This window comes from Dasypus novemcinctus, chromosome 31 (assembly GCF_030445035.2).
Source record: "Dasypus novemcinctus isolate mDasNov1 chromosome 31, mDasNov1.1.hap2, whole genome shotgun sequence".
Classification (NCBI taxonomy): Eukaryota; Metazoa; Chordata; class Mammalia; order Cingulata; family Dasypodidae; genus Dasypus; species Dasypus novemcinctus.
The window spans coordinates 37,508,339-37,521,692 of NC_080703.1; the positions used below are offsets into that span (position 1 = coordinate 37,508,339).

At 36.4% G+C, this 13,354-nt stretch overlaps 1 long non-coding RNA gene across 2 annotated transcripts in view; it reads right to left on the reverse strand.

Annotated features, from left to right (window-relative positions):
- The window catches only part of LOC101412545 (uncharacterized), a 289,040-nt gene that overhangs the window by 220,108 nt on the left and 55,578 nt on the right, over nucleotides 1–13,354 (reverse strand). For both annotated transcript variants that reach the window (XR_009184189.2, XR_009184190.2), the window contains exons 3-4: nucleotides 6,519–6,581; nucleotides 5,890–5,983 (exon numbers count right to left, since the gene is read on the reverse strand). This is a non-coding gene — a long non-coding RNA (uncharacterized lncRNA). The remainder of the gene's footprint in view (nucleotides 1–5,889; nucleotides 5,984–6,518; nucleotides 6,582–13,354) is intronic.

Sequence of the window (13,354 nt, forward strand, 5' to 3'; positions counted from 1 at the left end):
GTGAAAATCAGCTTTTCAAGACTGGAATCCTCTCTCACACTTTTAGGAAACTGGTAATGTGCTGTTGAACTGCAAGGGGCCACACAACACTGTCCCCTTGATGACAAAATATCTAGCTTTAAAAAGCATGTAAGATATGTACACCTTTCTGTATGTAGGTTGTACTTAGGTAAACTTTTTCTTAAATCTGTGGAGGTAAAAAATGAAGTAAAAACAGGACCCCTAGGAAAGAAGTAGCAACAGAGTGCTGCTCTTTGGACTTCAAAAGGTGAGTAGGTTTGTACCTAATTAAAATGAGAGAGAATGTCCTGATATTTTAATATTACAGTTTAAAGAGCACTTCCACATCCATAATATTAATCCTCTGAGAGATTTAATGCTTCCATTTTAAAGAAGAAACTAAATTTCAAAACAGATAAATGACTTTTCTGCTTATTATTTTCTAATATGTTTTTATTATTTTCTAATAAGCTTCAGAATCAGGTCTCTCTCCCAGCCTTGTTTTCTCTCTCTGAGTATAGTTTTCATTTCACTATTTGACAGTTAACTCTAACACGAACTGAACCCTTATTAAAACTAATCTCATTAAGACCAAAGCTATATGATTATTCTAATACATGCCAAAAAAGGCATGTGATAAACTCCCACATATACTCTCTACTTTAAAAAAATTGATTTCTAAACCTCTTTCACATGATAAATAATATTAATCTCAAACTAGCAGCTGACATTTTAATAGCAGCATGATCATAAAGGATGAAAACAACCTGACAGTGCTTGCTATCACCATTATTCAGCATAGTCCTGGAAGTGTAAGCTAATGTAATAAAGGGTAAAAAATAGGAAAAAGAGACAAAGGTCTATAGTTACCCCATTTTTGGCTTGATTAGCTACCTGGAAAATCCTAAAGAGCCTGGAATAACCCTTTAGAACTAATAAGAGAGTTTAATTAAAATGAACAAAACAATAAGTACTATCCAAGTCCTATGTAAGTTATAAAACTTCACTGAGAAATGAAAAAGGTGACTGGAATAAATGTAGAAATATATCAAGTTTCTGGTAAATAACTTGCTGTAAAAGTTTTCACTGCCATACTGTTAATCATAAAAATAAATATGGAAACCAACTAAATATCTGACAACAGGGAATAGGTAAAATAAAGCACAGTATAGCCATATTATACAGTATGAAGAGTCATAAAATACATGAAAGAAAAATATATCATGACTTGGAAAAATGTTCGCAGCGGTCAGTAAATTTTTTAAAAGCAAGTCACAAAATAGTTTCTGTTTAAAAAACTGAGCATGATTTTGTGCATGGTCACATACAAACACATTTTAATAAAATAAAAGTGGGAGGCTAGACCTCAGAATATGTTATGGGATTATAGGTGTTTTTATTTTCTTCCTTTTTTCGTTTACCTGCATTTTCTTCATTTTATACACCATGCATTAGATCACCATACCTAATTGTCTTAGTTTGCCAAAGGCTGCTGAGGCAATATACCAGAAATAGGATGGCTTTTACAAGGGGATTTATTAATTTATAAGCTTACAGTTCCAAGGCTGAGAAAAATATCCAAATCAAGGCATCATCTGGAGAAGCTTTCTCCTTGAGCTGCAGCTGTGGGCAAGCAGGCACATGGCAGAACACGATGGCAATGCCTGCTGCTCTCTGCCGTCTCCTGCAGGCACTATTGCTTTCAGCTTCTGGCTACCTCCAGCTTTCTTTCTGCTCCTGTGGCTTTCTCTCTCACCTGGATTCCATTGATGTCAGCTTCTGGCTTCCAAGGTTTCCTATCTCAGTGTCTAGGAGTTTTTCTCTGTGTCTGTGGCCCTTTATATATTCATTTCATTTATAAAGGACTCCAGCAAGAGGATTAAAACCCACTCTGGGCTATGCCTGGCTGGAGGGATCTAATCAAATGACCCTTAACTAAGTCTACTCTAATCACAGGTTCACAATAGCGTCACATCTACAGGGATGGACCAATTTAAGAACATCATTTTCTGGTGTCCACAGAAGGCTCAAACTACCACAATAATTATCTTAGAAAAATATAAACTCTGCTACTGTGGCTGGGGATAGACTGCATATATCGGCACCCCCAAGGAAACAAATAAAAAGAATAGAAAATCCTCAGCGGCATAAGTCAGACCTAAGTTGGACTCTGTTGGAATTCTATTATATTTATATGGTGCCAGATCTTTTTAGTCAAAATGCACCTTTGTGGTAAAGTTTTACCCAAAACTGCAGCGTACAATGAAGAATAATCTAGATTCCTCGAATGTGTCTGTGCAGCATTTCGTTCTTTCAAAGAGTTTCATATTTGCTGAATTATTCAATTCTCACCCCAACCATAGAAGATAAGAAAGTTACCTATTTTCAGATAAGGACTGCAAAGCACAGAAAGTTCTAGTCCATTAAACACACAGGTGTTTAATGTACCATTCAGTATCAGCCAGTACCACGCTGTCCCATCCAGTGCATTTTTGAAATTGGTGGCAGAGGTGATTAAGACATGATGCAAATTTAAAATAAATTCTAGGAGTATCTTAAACTCTTGCGGTGGGAAATTTAGGGTTAGGTTGGGTTCTCATTTTAATAATACACAAAAGCTGACGTGCTGCTGTCAAACCATTCAAAGACAGATGCAATTTCTTAAAATTGATTTACCAAAAGTCTCTGAACTCTGCAAGAGATCACCAAAGGCAATCCCTGAGGCTGAAAATTATAACCAGTGAGGGTCCTAAAAAATCCACGGGAAAGGATTTTCTCCCCTTTAGCAATACCCATCATCCTGACATAATGAGTTGACCTTCCTTTCAATAAATTCATCTCATAAGTGATGCAGTTCATGCATAAGTATGTACTGACATAGTTAAAACACAATCAATATGCTCTCAAGGAATCTAGCCCAGCACAAGACATAATTCACTTTTTTATTTTCTTCACATGTAGCATTTTCTTTGGATTAAAATGAGGAAGAAAGCAAAATATGATTTACAAAATTTATCTCATGTACACTTAACAACCTTGCAAAAGCTTTACATGCATTATGTCTTGCAATAAACATTGACATTTATAATCTAAAATTCTCATTTGTGCTAAAGGCAGGATCATTCTTTCACTTAGGTAATATAAATTTAATATAGTGTGTGTATGCGTAGGAAAAGGGAAAGGGAGTAGAAAATGTATTAAGTAATTCACTTGCCTATTACACTTCCAGAAAGAAGATATCATTTTTATTCCCACATTTTCAAGCAATGGATTTTGCAGTGAAGTCACAAACTGGTTGAAGGGTTTTAGGGCTATCTGTTACATCAGATTTGTTGAGAAAAGAGAATTCTGTGAGTAGCTCCACAGAATGGAGCTCCACAGCTCCATTTCCTCAACAAGCAGAAAGTTCCTTTGGCACATCCAAAATAAACACCTGTTTTTCCCTCATGGGAACATTTCTTCTATCTATGAGCTGTTGTAAGCAACAATGTCTCAATGTAAACCTTCACCACTACTAACCATGGCAAAAAAAGGGAAATCCTGATCACCACAAAGCAGCTCCCTTCATCTTGTTTTCCTTGCTCCTGTACACACAGCTATAAAATCGATATTATGTTATTTTCTAAAAAGATTTCTCCAATTGAGTCACAGAGCTATGAGGCATGGATACACATGAAAAAAGACAAGGAAGAGGGAGTATTTAAGGTAAAATTGAGCAGTTGGACAAAGTGAATTTTCTGTCTAGAGTACCTATTACTTTGGTTCCAAAGAGCTGAGAAATATGTGGAGGGGTAAGGTGGAATGCCAGCAAGTTGTGCATATGCCATTAATTTGAGCATTTGATTTGAACATGCTTCTTTGCGCATGTTGCAAGTTCTACCTGAGCTGCTTATCATTTTTCATTGAAATCTGCATCTTAGGTTCAGTGGAGCCTCATTGAGATATTGCTTACAGATACATGTCTTAAGGTGGTTTTATTTATTTATTTTTTTAAGATTTATTTATTTTTTTAATTCCCCTCCTCCCTCAGTTGTCTGTTCTCTGTGTCTATTTGCTGCGTCTTGTTTCTTTGTCAGCTTCTGTTGTCTTCAGTGGCATGGGAAGTGTGGGCGGCGCCATTCCTGGGCAGGCTGCACTTTCTTTCGCGCTGGGCGGCTCTCCTTACAGGGCACACTCCTTGCGCATGGGGCTCCCCTATGCGGGGGACACCCCTGCGTGGCAGGGCACTCCTTGCATGCATCAGCACTGCGCATGGCCAGCTCCACACGGGTCAAGGAGGCCCGGGGTTTGACCGCGGACCTCCCATGTGGTAGACAGACGCCCTAACCACTGGGCCAAGTCCGTTTCCCTTAAGGTGGTTTTATATGAAGATATTTGAGGTTCTTCTAAGACCAAGCCTCCAAGGATAGGTTCTACTAGTGAATTCACTAGCAACGTTTTAAAAATGAAATTCCAGTGTATGACAGGGTATCTCTGGCCTCACTTCACGCTATGAACAGCGTGCACGTTCCCGCTTCATTAATATTGAGCCTGGCCATGTGACTTGCTTTCATGACATGATAAAAGCAAAGACTTGAAAAAAGCATGTGCTTTTGCAGTGGGACTTGCCTCCTAAGGCTTTGGGATTGTTATGAGGAGAACATGCTTGAGTTGTCCATTCTTCCAAGGAGGGTAAGAGACACACAGAGTAGATTTAGCTCAGCCTGCAGTTTGGAGCCAGGGCTAGCTGAGACCAATCTAGATCAGCCTGTCCACGCCGGACTCAGAGATGTGTAAGTGAAAGTCAATGTTTTGTTGTGAGCCATTGGGTTTGCGGTGATTTGTTACCCAATATTATTGTGACCACAGTTTATTGATACACATCTGGCAACCAACACATAATACAAGTGGTAATTATAACACATAGATAAATCCTTATACAGACTCTAAAGCAGTTAAAATGTAGCAACATTTGAATAACGACATTGTGTGCATTTAACTAAAAATGAGAAAGATGACAATCAATCATCTAACAAGATAGTTTGACCTGTAAAGGAGAAATGATTGGGTCATTTCAGCTAGCAGGATATACCTGGTTAGTGCTGTCTCTAAACACATGGATGAAATACCTTCCCAGTACAGTTCTAAATAGTGAAACCAACCCCTTGATGAAGAGCAAAGCTGGCAGTTTTATTATCCTGCTGCTTAGTGAATTAGTGAGATGATGCTTTCTATGTTGACTTAGCAGAAAAACTACAGTAAAAAATGAATATAAACTGAAATAAAAATTCAAAAATGTTTCTACATATGAAAAAATTGTGTCTGTGTTCCTTCAAAATGCATAAAATTAAGAGTTTAACATTTTTTGAAAAAGTTTTAATTGCTACTATTAGTCTTGATTATAATGACAAAATTGATTTGATATAAACTGCAAAAGATTACTAATAATTTATCTTGCAGCATCTTGTGAAATCTTTTTCTGGTTTTAAAGTTTATGAGGGGAAATATTTGAAACTTTTAGTTTAGTTCTTTAAAGAAAAATATCTTACTTGTTTTTTTAATCTGCTTGAGAATATTCCTTACCAAAGATTTATAATTCGAGTCTAGACTGTGAGTCTGAAAAGGGAGCTGTTGACAAAATTGTCATAGCACCTTCAACGACACTTAATTTTAAGGAGAAATGAATTCAGTCTTACCCAAAGTGTGCAATGAAAGAAGGAATAAATAAGCACTACTGAGGAAGAGCCAAGAGGTCAGAACCAATCTGAAAATGATGTATAAAATTAGCAATACGAGTATTTTAACTAATTTGTTGCTACTCAACCAACCTGGTTGCATCCTGAACTGAAGACAATGCATCAATGTGTTTCTGACCCTTCAGGGAATTTCTCTAATTGGAAAATAACTTACCAGTGAGTTTAGTTCTTGTTTTCAAATTATCCTCAGGAGTTACCTCATGGGCAATACATTTTATCATGGAAGATTCTTCTGGGAGTCTTGGACCCTGGTTATGAATGGAAACTTTCTCTTAATATTATATAATTTCTATCCCATTCATTTTTTTAATTAGATGCATACATTGTATGAGGTGAATAGCATAATAAAAGAAACAGGAGATAGTTTATCTTTTTATCTTTGTATCTGCTTTTGACATAGAACCATAGATTTTAACTTTAAGACCCGGAAAAAAAAAAAGTGGCATTTTTTAAATGAAAATTAAGGCTCTTTAAAATGTTTTTTAAAAAAACTTCTACTAATTAGCCAACACAGCAGTAATAAAGAGATCCTGCAAAATGAGGTAATCATCATATATTTCCATATAATTTAAAAGTCTCTAGTAAAGATTTTAAGCTTCATTTCCAAAATTGAATTAGATCATACAGTCTAGTGCACTCTAACAAAGATATTTCCTTTCACTTTTTTTCTTTTTTTCTTTTCTTACTTTCACTTTCAATCAATAAGATTACTTAATGAAATTTTGTTTTGTTAACAGATATTGGCATTGTAATGACAGAATAAATTATCTCTGTGTTACTTACCGTACAGATAGAGGTGGATTTTCTGAAGAAACAAGAAAGTAGGTTCTCTCATTCTGTCTCCTGCTGATGGAAATATACAGGTACAACATAAATATACAATTACAACATGAATATACAGGTACAACATTTTCTAACATCACTGACAACTTCAAATGCCTGAAATTGGTTCCCGCTTGAAAACAGAGTCTTCAACAACACCTAAAACCACAAAGCCATGTGCCAGAGCAAAGTAAACTCATGTGCTTCTTTGCAAAAGAAAAACTGTCTTAGAATCAAAACCATCTTCACTTTCTCTAGTATTACCATGAATATCCTTCACTATAGGAAACTGATATAAAGAAAGTGGGAAATAATTAGAAGTTCTAGATGCTTTGAGGAAGCTACTGTTTATAGTCCATTTCTAGGATCCCAGAGAAATCCACAATGAAACAAGTTCACTGATCTTGAGGTGATCCTAACATTTTCCTGTTAGGTTAATAATAGAGTCAAAATATTTTTTTTCTGCCCTTTCAGAGGTAAGCTAAGAAGAAACTAACTTGTTAAAATTTGATGACCTTTAATTTAAATAAGTGGCCAAACTCTTAGGATAGGTTTGGGGATATTTTTATGTTCATGTGTTTCAACCAAAGGAGATTAGAGAAAGAATGGAAATAGTGTTTAAAAAGAAGGTCATTATGGGCAGATACCTTCTTCTGAGATGCCAATATTTTGACTGAGTTTTCCATACAAATGTGCAGATCTTGTCTGTGGAAGATAGTTTAGCGGCTCCTCTGGAAGCTAAATATATAACTGCCTTATGATGTGGCAATTCTGCTTCTGGGAATATATTCAGAAGAACTGAAAGCAAGGATATGAATGGATATTTGCACACCAATATTCATGGTGGCATTATTCAGGATTGTTGAAAGATGGAAACAACCCAGTGCCCGTCAACTGACGAATGGATAAACAAAATGTGTAATATACATATGATTGAATACTATTGAGTTGTAAGAAGAAATAAACTTGGAATGCATAAGACAACGTGGATGAACCTTAAGGATATTATGTTGAGTGAAATAAGCCAGACGCAAAAGGACAAATATTGTATGATCTCACTGATATGAACTAAATATGATGAGAAAACTTATGAAGTTAAACAATAGAATATAGGTTACTAGGAATGTGGGTTGAAAAGGGGGAACTTATGCTGAATGTATGTGGAACATTTAATAAGGTTGATTGTAAAAATGTGGAAATGGATAGAGTTGATGATAACACATTATAATGAGTATAACTAACACTACTGATATGTAAAGGTGATTGTGGTTCACCAAGGAACCAAGAGAGTCTACAACTGCAAGCAGGAGAATTCCATCCATCAGCCATGTGGGATCTAAACCCCCTCTCGATTCAGAGGGGGAGAGGGCATCACCATCCTAGGGTCCTCAGGATGGAGAAATAAAATATGGATTAGAGTGGACTTACTGGTATTCTACTATAGAATTATTGTGACTCTAGTAATGGAGGAAAGTATATCATATGGAGACAGTGGCCATGGGAGTTGCTGAGGGCAGGGAGAGGGAAGAAGTGGTATGATATGAGGTGTTTTCAGGACTTGGAGCTGTCCTGAATGATATTGCAGGGACAGATGCAAGACATGTATTCTGCCATAACCCACTGAATAGACTGGGGGAGAGTGTAAAGTACAATGTAAACTATAATCCATGCTGTGCAGCAGTGCTCCAAAACGTATTCATCAAATGCAATGAATGCACCACAGTAATGTAAGACGTTGTTGATGTGGGAGGAGTGGGGGGTGTGGGAAGTGGGGTATACGGGAACCTCTTATATTTTTTAATGTAACACTTTATGTAATCTATGTATGTTTTTTAAAAAGATAAAAAAGTAGATAAATAAATGTGATTGTGGTTGAAAGGGGTAGTTTTGGAGGCTAATGTTATCTGAAAAACAGTTGGGGGATAATCTAGGGACTGTACAATATAGTGACACCAGTGGTAGATGAGGATTATGGTTAATAATACATACAGAAATATTCCTCTATTACAAGGTGTGAAGAGTATGGTGACAGATAGGAAAAATACAACTAATATAACTTAGACTACAGTTAATAGTAATATTGCAATATTTTTGTAGCAAAGGCAAAGAAGGTACTATATCAATGCTAAAGGTCAAAGAAAAGAATATGGAATTTAGTTTTATGAGATGTAAATATGATCAAGTTTTTTCTTTTTTTCATTTCCTTCATTAACTAGTAGACTTTGGTCATGTCATTTAACCAATCTATGCTCATTCATTCATCTTTTGGAACACTAGAGAAACAATAGTTGTTTTGTTTTGTTTTGTTTTGGATTAAATAAGATCAACATGCCTGGACAAGATTTTTTAAAGTAATGCTTCCATCATTTGTTAAGCCATCTTGTATCTGTTATTTTTTTTTTTAAGTTGAAATAAAGTTTTAAAAAATTGTGCAGAGGCCACTCCGGGTTTGGTGGGCCCTGAAGCATACACAATTTGAGATATCCTTTAAGAAAAACAGTGCAAAATTATAAATGTATAATTATATATGGAAGCAAATGTTAAAATGATAAAAGCTACAATTAGCACATTTTTAAAGTTTTATTTATCACAAATATCACAAATCCAGAATGGCCTAAAATTTTATTATTTAACTGCTTAATAAACCTATAAAACTTTTTCCTACAATTTTACTGCATTCTCTTATATAACAAAAATTTAGAAATATCATTTTCAATAGAAAGAATAGTACAATATTTCAATCTTTACCCCAATGTGGTTAACAACAACGCTTCTTACTATGTTTTAAAATGCTTCTTTAAGTTTCATACTCATTAGTGGTAATGTCATGGACCCCTAACCAAGTTCCTTTTGCACACAGAATGTAAGATTACAGTAATTTCCAGTTTTCTTATAGAATATTTGTATGTGATAATACTTATTATCCAGTTTTTGTCAATGCTCTTATTGTAAAAACATAATAAATTTTGTGTTTTTTTTTCTGAAAGTGATAAGTTCCATATTTACCAGGAGAACCAAGTGTTTCAGTTACTGTTTTGCACATCTGGCCAATGGAAACCTTTTCCTCACACCACCAGCTGATTCTGTATGTTTCACACCATGATTTCTCCTCCACCACCCATACTTGGACAGGGCACGATATAGTAAGTGCTGACTTACCACTCAGGGTCCTGCCCATTCCTCAACATTGCCAAGAGAGTGGGCATAAGGGGAATTGGGAGCACCCATGAAATAACTTAGCCATACACAGATGTGACAGTCAACCACACAAATATGTCACAGTCAACCACACAAATATGTCACACTAAAGACAAACTACCTGGAACCCCATCTCTGTCACCCCTCAGTCACATCGCAGAAATGCCTGTGGCCACTTCAATGCCACCACCACCAAACAAATGGTAAAAAGGAAAAGAAAACGAGGCAGAGAGAAAAATTACATCAGTCCTAACTTACCCTCACAATTTCTACTATACATACATGTCGATAAATTTACCATGGTCTCTTCTGGGTGCTGATATCTGAGCCTCACTAGCTTCATGGTAAATCCACCTCCGTGTATGTGTTATGTATTTTCAAAGTGTAAAAGGATATCATTCCTTCATTAATTTTTAAAATGCACTCTTACATCCTACTTAGATAAGCAGGATATGATATAAATGGACATTTTTCCTACTTTAAAATCCCTTACTTTTTGACCTACCTGGTAAACTCTAACTTATATTTCAAATCTATTTAATATATCATGTCTTATAGAAAAAATTCCTTGCACAGGTTCTTACTCTCAGAGCTGGTATCACACATTCTGCATTGTACTTTTTTTATTATTTTTATTTTATTTTTTTATTATTTTCTCCTGCCTTGCTGTTTTTGCTGTCTGTGTCCATTCGCCATATGATCTTCTGCGTCTATTTCTCTTTTTGTCTTCTCTTCTCATTTTTTCTCCTCTAGGATTCACCAGGATTCCATCCCAGGGACTTCTGATGTGGAGAGAGTTTAGCTGTCACTTGCATCACCTCAGTTCTGGTTTATGTTGTGTTTCACCTTGACTCTCCCCTTCACCTTTCTAGTTGCATCATCACCTTGCTGCGTTACTCACTTGCGCAGGTACTGGCTCACTGTGCAGGTGCTCAGCTTGCCACATGGACACTTGACCTGCCATGCAGGCACTTGGCTCACCACGTGGACACTCAGCTTACCACGTGGGCACTTGGCTCACCACATGAGCATGCTTTCTCTTCTTCTTTTTCACCAGGAAGCCTCAGAAATCAAACCTGGGTCCTTCCACATGGTAGGCAGAAGCCCTATCACCTGAGCCACATCTGCTTCCCTGCATTGTACTTAATAACGATAAAATTCTTAGTCTGTAAACCTTCATGTTCCCTGTAGACTGGGACCATCATATTCATTTTTGAATTCCCTTCAACATTTCTAGGAAACACTCCAATATACCTGTTTGTGGAAGGAAAGAAAAGAATTTACTAGTAGAGAAAATAAGTAGAGAAAATAGTAGAGAAAATAAGGCACACAAATAATTCACTCTACATTCAGCAAATATTTACTGAGTATCTACTATATGCCAAGAACTGTCCAGTAGCATAGGACACAAAATGAAAAAAAAAATCCATACTACACAAGTGTGTTAGAAGGCAATAGTGCCAGAGAAAAATACAGAGCAAGTCAGGAAGTATGGGGCTAAGTGAGAGAGTAGCTTGCAATTTCAAATGGAAGACTCAAGGTGGGTTTAATCAATGAAGTTCCATTTGAGAAATGACTTAAGGTACAAGGGAATTAGACACATAAATATCTGATGGAAGAATGTTACAGGCAGAGGAAGCAGCTAAGACTAAGCCTCTAAGAAGGGAGCATGCCTACGATCTTTGAGGGGCAGCAAGGATGCCAAATGTGGCTGGCACTAGGTAAGGGAAATGGCAGAGAGGTCAAGAGAGTAATAGGGGCAAGACTGTGGAGTTATGCAGCCTCTTTCAGCACTTAGCTTTAATCTTGAAAAAGCCAGGGAACTTTGCAGATTTTGTCCAGATCACTCTCACTTTAAGATACACTGATATGAGTCAAATGAGGAAGCAGGAGAAGCAACTAGAAAACAAGAAGTAACAGTGACTTGGATTGCTCTGGGAGCAATAAAAGTGATGTGAAACAGTCAGATTCTGAATATGTAAATATATTGAATGTAGATCCTGCAGGATTTCCTGAAGAAGATTTGAGAGGGTAAGAAAAAAAGGAAATAATGGATTTGGGATCATAACAGGTTTTGGGGCCTGAATAAGTAAAAAAGATCATTAATTAATCTAAGATGGGAAAACTGAATAGAAGAGATGTTTTTTAAAGAAATTAGATTTAGATTACGAATTTAATTTTAAATATTTTAAGTTTGAGACACTGAGTAGAAATGTTGAAGTGGAAATATTGATAAAGCTTTGGAATTCAAGTCAAAGTTCAGACAAAGATTTGGGTTGGATATAGAAATTTGTAAGTAATTACCATATAGATGAAATTTAAGCTCATAAAGTTTATGAGCTCACCAAGGAAGTAAGAGTAAACAAAAAGAACCATCTATGGGACAGGCACTGGGACACTCCAACATTTAGTGACTAGGAAGAAGAGGAGAATCAGCAAAAGACATAAAGTAGGAGAACCAATGACGTAGTAAGGAAACCAAAGTGTGTGGTGCCCTAGAAGCCAAGTGAATAAAGAGTTCAAAAGAGGAGAGCATGTTCAGCTGCTACCAAAAAGTAAAATTCTAGCAAAAGATCATGTAAACTCATTCTGAGAACTGACTATTGGATTTTAAAACATGGGGGCCAATGGTGGTCTTGAAAAGAGAAGCTTTGATGGAGTAGCAGGGGCAAACGTGGATTTAAGAAAAAGTAGAAATAGAGGAAATGGAGACAATTAGTATTGACCATGCTTTCAGGGAATTTTGCTACAAAGTGGGGCAGAGTAATGGACCAGTAACTAGAGAAGGAAGTAGGGACAAAACAAGGCTTTTCAGATGGACAATATATTTCAGTCTAGAGGGGTAAAGTAGTGAGGTAGGGAGAAATAGAAGCAAAGGAAAGATGTCCTTGAGTAGAGAAAATATGGATTCTTTGGAGAAATTGGTCTCAGATAGAAATACAAATAGTTCATTTGAGAAGGAGGAGTTGAATATTTGGGGAGAGACAAGAAGATGTGAAAAGGGAATGGAAAATAGAGTAAAGAAGTAGGATATTCAAGCATCATTGATGGCTCACACAAGGCTCACGGTTGTGAAATTAGTCAGACCATGAACATGGTATATTTTTTCTGCATCCATGTTCTGCTACTTTGGTTTCAGGTGTATTATATGGAGAAAAAGGGATTTAACCAAGTTTGCGAGTTTGCCTAAAGGTACCACAAAGCAATAGAAAGGACAATGAAATTATACATGTTGAAGAGATTGAATATAATTATTGACCATGAAATTTAAGCCATAAGGAAAGAAATGAAAACATCAGAGAAGTTAGGGATTATGAAAATCAGTAGAATGAGTAGATTGGAGGACCCAAGAAAGTTGAAGGAGTTGGGAGTATGTTGGAAAGATAGACGGTGGTGGTCAGGTTGAGTGAAAAATGAGACTGGGATTATAGAGAACTTACAGTCATTGGTAAATGCAAGGTCCAAGGAATGACCATGGGACTGAGCAGGTAAGACAGGGAAAGGGGAAGAGATTAAGGAACTGAGAATTCAGGTTTTGGAGGGATAATGTATGTAGGTACTAAAATCAACAGAATTAAAATCAACAACAGGAGTAGGGT